Source organism: Biomphalaria glabrata, chromosome 12 (genome assembly GCF_947242115.1).
Source record: "Biomphalaria glabrata chromosome 12, xgBioGlab47.1, whole genome shotgun sequence".
Taxonomy (NCBI): domain Eukaryota; kingdom Metazoa; phylum Mollusca; class Gastropoda; family Planorbidae; genus Biomphalaria; species Biomphalaria glabrata.
Window position 1 is genome coordinate 5,840,861 of NC_074722.1, and position 6,500 is coordinate 5,847,360.

The window sequence follows — 6,500 nt, forward strand, 5'->3', positions numbered from 1 at the left end:
AAAGGCGTAAGTACTCACTAAATTGATTAAAATTGACTAAAAGTTAAAAGTAACACTAAAAGTACTAAAACTACTAAAAGCAAAAGTTTAAAAAGTAAAGTCAGTAGTACGTAATGAGTAAAGTAGGTCCAGTGACTAATCCGTAGTCGGCGCTAGTTAATTTTTTAAGTAATAAAAATAAATACTTAGATCTAGATATAAGTCTACTAATTAATAATCAGTACGACAGTACATTAGCCCACGAGTGGCACGAGACTACTGAGTAGGTCAGTACTCACTCAGTAGGCTACGTTAGTAGGGGATCTATCTAGATCTATTCTAGCAGGTCTATATATTTTATTTAGAACTAGAATCTAGATTGACTAGTGTCTAGGTGATGGCTACCTTGTCATGCGGTTTGCGTGCTGGACTGTCGTTTGGATTTATCTATGGTCCTGGTCCTGGGTTAAAACCCTGCAAGATAACATCCCCTGTCATCCTGCGGGAGGTTTGGACTAGGAAGTAAACTATCTTCAACTTTGAAGGAACATCCGAAACATGTAAAACATTTTACCTGTAGACCTAGAATCTATAAATTAAATCTATTTATAATTATTATTTTGGTAGTATCTAGATCTAGTAAAAAGAAAAGTTAAGTACCCCGTTCAGACCTTGCAACTTATAGGGCAGATGATGTAATTTATTGTAAATGGATTGTAAAGCTCATCCATTTCTATGGCTGATGATTAACCAGGGTGTCATGTGGCCACCACAATGACCAACCACCTTAACTTTCCCAAACTAATGTGAGGTACCTATTACAGGCATTAGAGTTGAATGGACTTATATGCATCCTAAAAATCCTGAAATTCAAAACCCTGTCTTCACAGAAATTAGAACCATTGGTTGGGAATCCAAGCGCTTTACCAATTAAACACAATGCCCCCAACTTTACTTTATAAATTATTAGTTTATTTATTTAGTTTAGTTTATTTATAAATTATAAATATTTGTACTTATTTTCATCTCACTACCTTTCCCTCCCTCTGCTAAAAAAATATAGATCTAGTGTAAACAAATGGAAATAAATACAATTAATCAAATTAATTGTTTTAAAATATGAGTAGTCTACATGTAGTTGTGTATATCTATATTTAGTTGTGTTTATATTTTATTTATTGTTAGGCGCTTCCACGCTGAGCATTATGCAGCTAAGTCAAACGGAGGTAACACTCAAATAACAAAATCCAATAACACAAGCAAAAAGCAAATAAGATGAGTTAGTTGATGCTGATAGCAAATGTCAAATAAATTTAATAATGACAAAGGGAATCGTCAAATGTCGTCAAGCTAAATCTCTACATTCATAAATAAAAAGCTGCCTTTCACTAAAGCCACCAAAAGTAGTCTGTTCACATCTGTTTTATTTAGCTATTTTTCCTGAAAACCCAGTCTAGTTTTTTACTAGTCATTGTATAAGTCAAAACTTCTATTTCCGAAACAAATAACTAATTCCTAATCATGCCACAACATTATCAAGTAGTCTATATCCCACTGAAGATCAAGTGCTAGCAAGGATAAAACTTTAAAGTGCTCAACATTTGAGTTTTAAAACTAAACAATCACTAAGCACAGATATTCTCAATGTAAGTTTTGCAGCTTAAATGTTTTTGTTTTGTTTTTTTTCTTCATCAGAAATTATGGGAAGACCTCAAAGCCGCTAGAGAAGCAGCCGCAGCCTCTGGGTCAGAAGAAGAATGATGGCAGTCTCTCTCTCTGTGTTGTTGGATGATTAGAATATTAAAATTGTATTGTTTGATTGAAATGAGAGGTTTAGACTTACCTTTGAACGTTTGAGAATGTAATAATGTTGAATCTGGAATTACTTAATGACTTTTATTTTTTTTGTAGCATTAAAGAGAAATATATTATCTTCAGTATGTTTAGACTCTTCAAAACATTGTATGATATAGACATGAAGTTAAATAAACTGAGAGTACTCCCTCAGTAACATTAGCATAATGTCATTTTACATTTAACTTGTTTTCTGTAGCGATATTAAAATTAATATTGTCTGAATATTTGTATTATTTCCTTACAAGATATCATACTTATCTAACTGCACTTGAAATATTTCTTAAATTATTTTAATAAAAAATTGATGCTACAAATATTAATGAATGTTGTTGCCTTTACATTTTGTACATGCCATTTCTATTGAAATATGGGGCATTTATATATGAAATCTGGTTTGGGACTCTTTTAGAAGATGGTGATCAGTTCTGTAGTAAGGGGAGATTATCTGTGTAAATGAACTTCTAAAGGATCCCCTGCTATACTTTTCAAGCAGTTATGATAAATTTTAAGAAGTAACAAAAACAACATAGTAGAAAACTCATTTCTTGATTGAAGAAATATAAAAAAACAAATATCTTTTACATCCTCAAAAATATGGGTGTTTTAAACCAATTTAAGTATACATATTACATCTGTGGTGTTGATAAATATATATTTAAAGAATGCATAAATTATAATAATATCATCAATAATAGTCATTTGCATTATAACATTCAAAAAGTTGTCTTTAGTAAACCTTTGAAACACACATGGTACGAATATTATTTCTAAAAAATTTAATTTTAAATAAGATTTAAGCTATAATAATAAGCTTTGTTATCCCAAAGCAAGTTTAGACAATACCCAGTAAGTAGTAATAAAATAAGGCAATGCCTTTGATTCCTAAGGTTAAAGATGAGAGTAGTAATTCACATGACTATGAAAACCTAGTTATGACCTGTATATTTTGCCACATCTAATGCAGACAAAGCTGTTGTTCACATTGGGTCTATTTAACTTTTTGTTGTTTTCAGCAAGTTTTTTTTTTTTCTTTAGGACTTGGTATGCCACCATCATATCCTTGTACAAAGAAAAAGGCAAAAAGTCTGACAGCTGTAAATACAAAGACTTTACTGTGTGTAGCAGGACACATCCTTGCTAATCTACTAATCTTATTCATGGTAGACCAGTAACACAAACTAAAAATGCAAAATAGCTTGGTGTTATAATAAATTAAAAACTTTCATGGACTCCCCATGTTGATAAAACTATTAAAAAATCAAACAAATCATTAAGGTTTAATAAAAGAAATTTATATAAATCAAATAAGAACATAAAACTAAAATGTTATTTAACCTTGGTTAGGCCAATAATAGATTATGCATCCTCTGCTTGGGACCCCTCAACTCAAGAAACTGGAACAGACACAAAATAGAGCAGTGAGATTCATAACAAACGAATATTCACATTTGACTAGAGTAACACCTTGTGTAAAATCACTAAATTTAGAAAGCCTTCAAGATAGAAGACTTGTAAGTAAAGTAGCAAAAGTAACATTGGTTAGGCCAATAATAGAATATGCATCCTCCGTTTGGGACCCCTCAACTCAAGAAAACATTAAGAAACTGGAACAGACACAAAATAGAGCAGTGAGATTCATAACTAACGAATATTCACATTAGACTACAGTAACACATTTAGTAAAATCACTAAATTTAGAAAGCCTTCAGGACAGAAGACTCAAAAGTAAAGTAGCAATTATACATAAAACACTGAACCATAATATACAAAAACAAAATTTAATAAAATACTCAGACACACAGATAAAGGCACATTCCCATACGCTAGGACAAATTTGTACAAATACTCCTTCTTCCCTAGTGCTATTAGAGCATGGAATGGGTTGCCTGAGCTAGCCAGGAAAACCAGTGACTTGGCAGAATTTAAGTCATTGGTTAATATGCATGACTAAATGCATGACGCGTAGGACGTAATCATCTTCTTTTTTGAAGTAACGTCTGTATTATATAAGATAATCAATGATACATAAAACACTGAACCATAATCTTGAAATACAAAAACAAAATCTAATATAAATATTCAGAAAGACACAAAGATGAAGGCACATTCCTCGTTCCATATGCTAGGACAAATGTATACAAATGCGCCTTCTTCCCTAGTGCTATTAGAGCAGAATTTAAGTTAACATGCAACACTAGGGGTCTAGAAGTAATGCATGTGTTGTTGTTTTTTTAATTTGGCATCCTTAAAAGTTGCTGGTTAAATACTGTATTGTACTGCTGTCACATTCTCATTATTGGAGTTTTTCCACGATAAACTAAAGGACGCTAAATGTTGTCAACTAAATAGAAAAGAATTGAGCTATGATTTTACAAATATCTCAATGCTGGGCAGCAGATCTTCATTATCAAAGCTACTGTGTTACTAGCCCATTTGCTTTTAAATAAGTTCTAAAGTCATAGTGTGTAAGTCTAATGCTTTCTCTGTATTGAAATTATTTTGTAGGCTCCTACAACACACGGGAAAGCCTAGACTAAAGACAATTGGATTATTCAGTGCTAAGAACTAGCCCTTCAATAATTCCTTTATGTTGTATACCGGATACACCTATATGTGTAGTTTTTGTGCCATGTATGAAAATCTCTTGGAGTTGTGGTGACTGAGTGGTAAAGTGTTTGGCTTCCGTAGCAGGGCTTCCGGGTTTGAGTCCTGGTGAAGACTGGGATTTTACATTTCAGGATCTTTAGGGCGTCTCTGAGTCCACTAAGCTTTAATTAGTTTTGGCAAAAGTAAGGGTTGTGCTGGCCAAATGACACCATCATTAACCGTGGGCCACAGAAACAAAAGATGACCTTTACATCATCTGCCCCATAGATCGCAAGGGTTGGGTTATCTGAAGGGGAACTTTTTTTTTTTTTTTTGGAAAAAGAGGGGGGGGGGGAAGCTACTATTGGCGAAGGTCTGTTTTTTTTTTTAAATATATATTTGATTTCTGTAACTCTCCATGTCTCGGAACCACACAGAAAGACCGACTTAACGTTTCTGTTAAAGATTCGTATCTTGTTCTGTAAATAAGCCCACAGTGCTTTGGAGCGCCAGGTTGTTTGAAGAGCAGCAAAGACAAACCTAGGTTTTTTATTATGATTTCGTATATCGTCATCAGTTCCTCCATCTTTGCTAACTCTACTTCTCAGATAAGTGGTCCGTAGCGATGCTGTTCTCCCGAAGTATTCCAGGTGTGGAGTTAGGGTCAGTAGCTAAGCATCCATAGCGCGAAGGGGTTCAATCAACCAGGGTCCACGACCATTTAGGGTTCATCGTCCATGAAATAGGCTTATTAACCAAGGCACAAAAGGATTCATTTCACGTATGACAAATGACCAACTGGGAGTGAATGACCCCAAGAGGATGGCATCAAGGAAGAAAAAAAAAGTTTTGTTTGAAAGTTTTTTTTTTTTTTTTTTTTTTTAAAAGCACCTTCAAATATCCTAATTATTATACAAAACTTTACATAAACTTCAATACATTAACCCGTGTTTCAGATCGAGTCTGTGTACCAGCGGCGTGGACTGCTTTGATGTAAGGAACATCAGATTTCTTGTAATTGTGTCTAGACCTAATCACACTCTCAATTGGTGGTGACGTTTGTTTCTTCCTCTGTACGTTAATAAACCCATTGATAGGTTTTTGTATTTATGAGAATCAGAAGCATGCAGGATTGGTTGAACAAATAACCCAAGTAATGAACCTTGAACCCGGGCCCTGGGGTACGTTGGTGGTTGTCGGTTCGAAATTTTCTGAAAAATGTTCAACCCGTGTCTCACTGTCCAGCATCACTGGTTTCCTTGTTTTTCTTTCACTGGCTTTATAAAGTTGGTATGTCTGACAATGTTCTTGTTACTTGATTCAGCTGCCCTCTCTGAATTGGCTATCGTTTCATGGATGGATCTTTTTTTTTTTCGTATTCTTCCTTACTCTTCCTGGGTTCTTAGAAATGCGTTATGCCCCCTTGGTTCTGGCGTTAGTTGATCTTCTCTTACAGTTTCTTCCATTCTTGGATCTTGGCCCATGTCTCTGCAGGCAAACATTTTTTGTGTTTTCTTTCGTTTTCCTCCCTAGAACCTCCGTGTATGTGTTTTTCCATGTCTCCATTTCCATAGTGAAGGCCTATAGTGTTGCTCATCATTTCGCCTGTCACTAGTCTGCAAGTACTTCAAATTTGTTTAGACTTCACAGTTGAAGATTTTATTTTTCGCTCTTCAAATACCGGATGTTGAGTTAGAGGTGTGGTCTGTTTGATGGATCTTTGAAGTATTTGACTCAAATTTGAGCTTGATCCTTGCAGTTCAGAAGCTACCTTTTCTCTCTTTTACAGTCCTGGGATGTCTAGTTTGTTTTTCCAAGTTTTAGTTGGTTTGATCGGTTTCTGTTGCAATAATTTAGTGATATGATGTAAGGTTGATAGCCTTCCAATAACCCCTCCTCGTTTCTGTATACGTGTGAAAAAGAAAATTCTATACCACCACCAAATAGAAATCTACAATTCCAAAGATTAAGGATGATTGCAGTGTTTCACATGGCCACGCAAACCCAGTTGCGACCTGCATATTTTCCCATGACTGATGCAGACAAAGCCGTTGTACGCAGGGAAAAAGGGGGGGGGG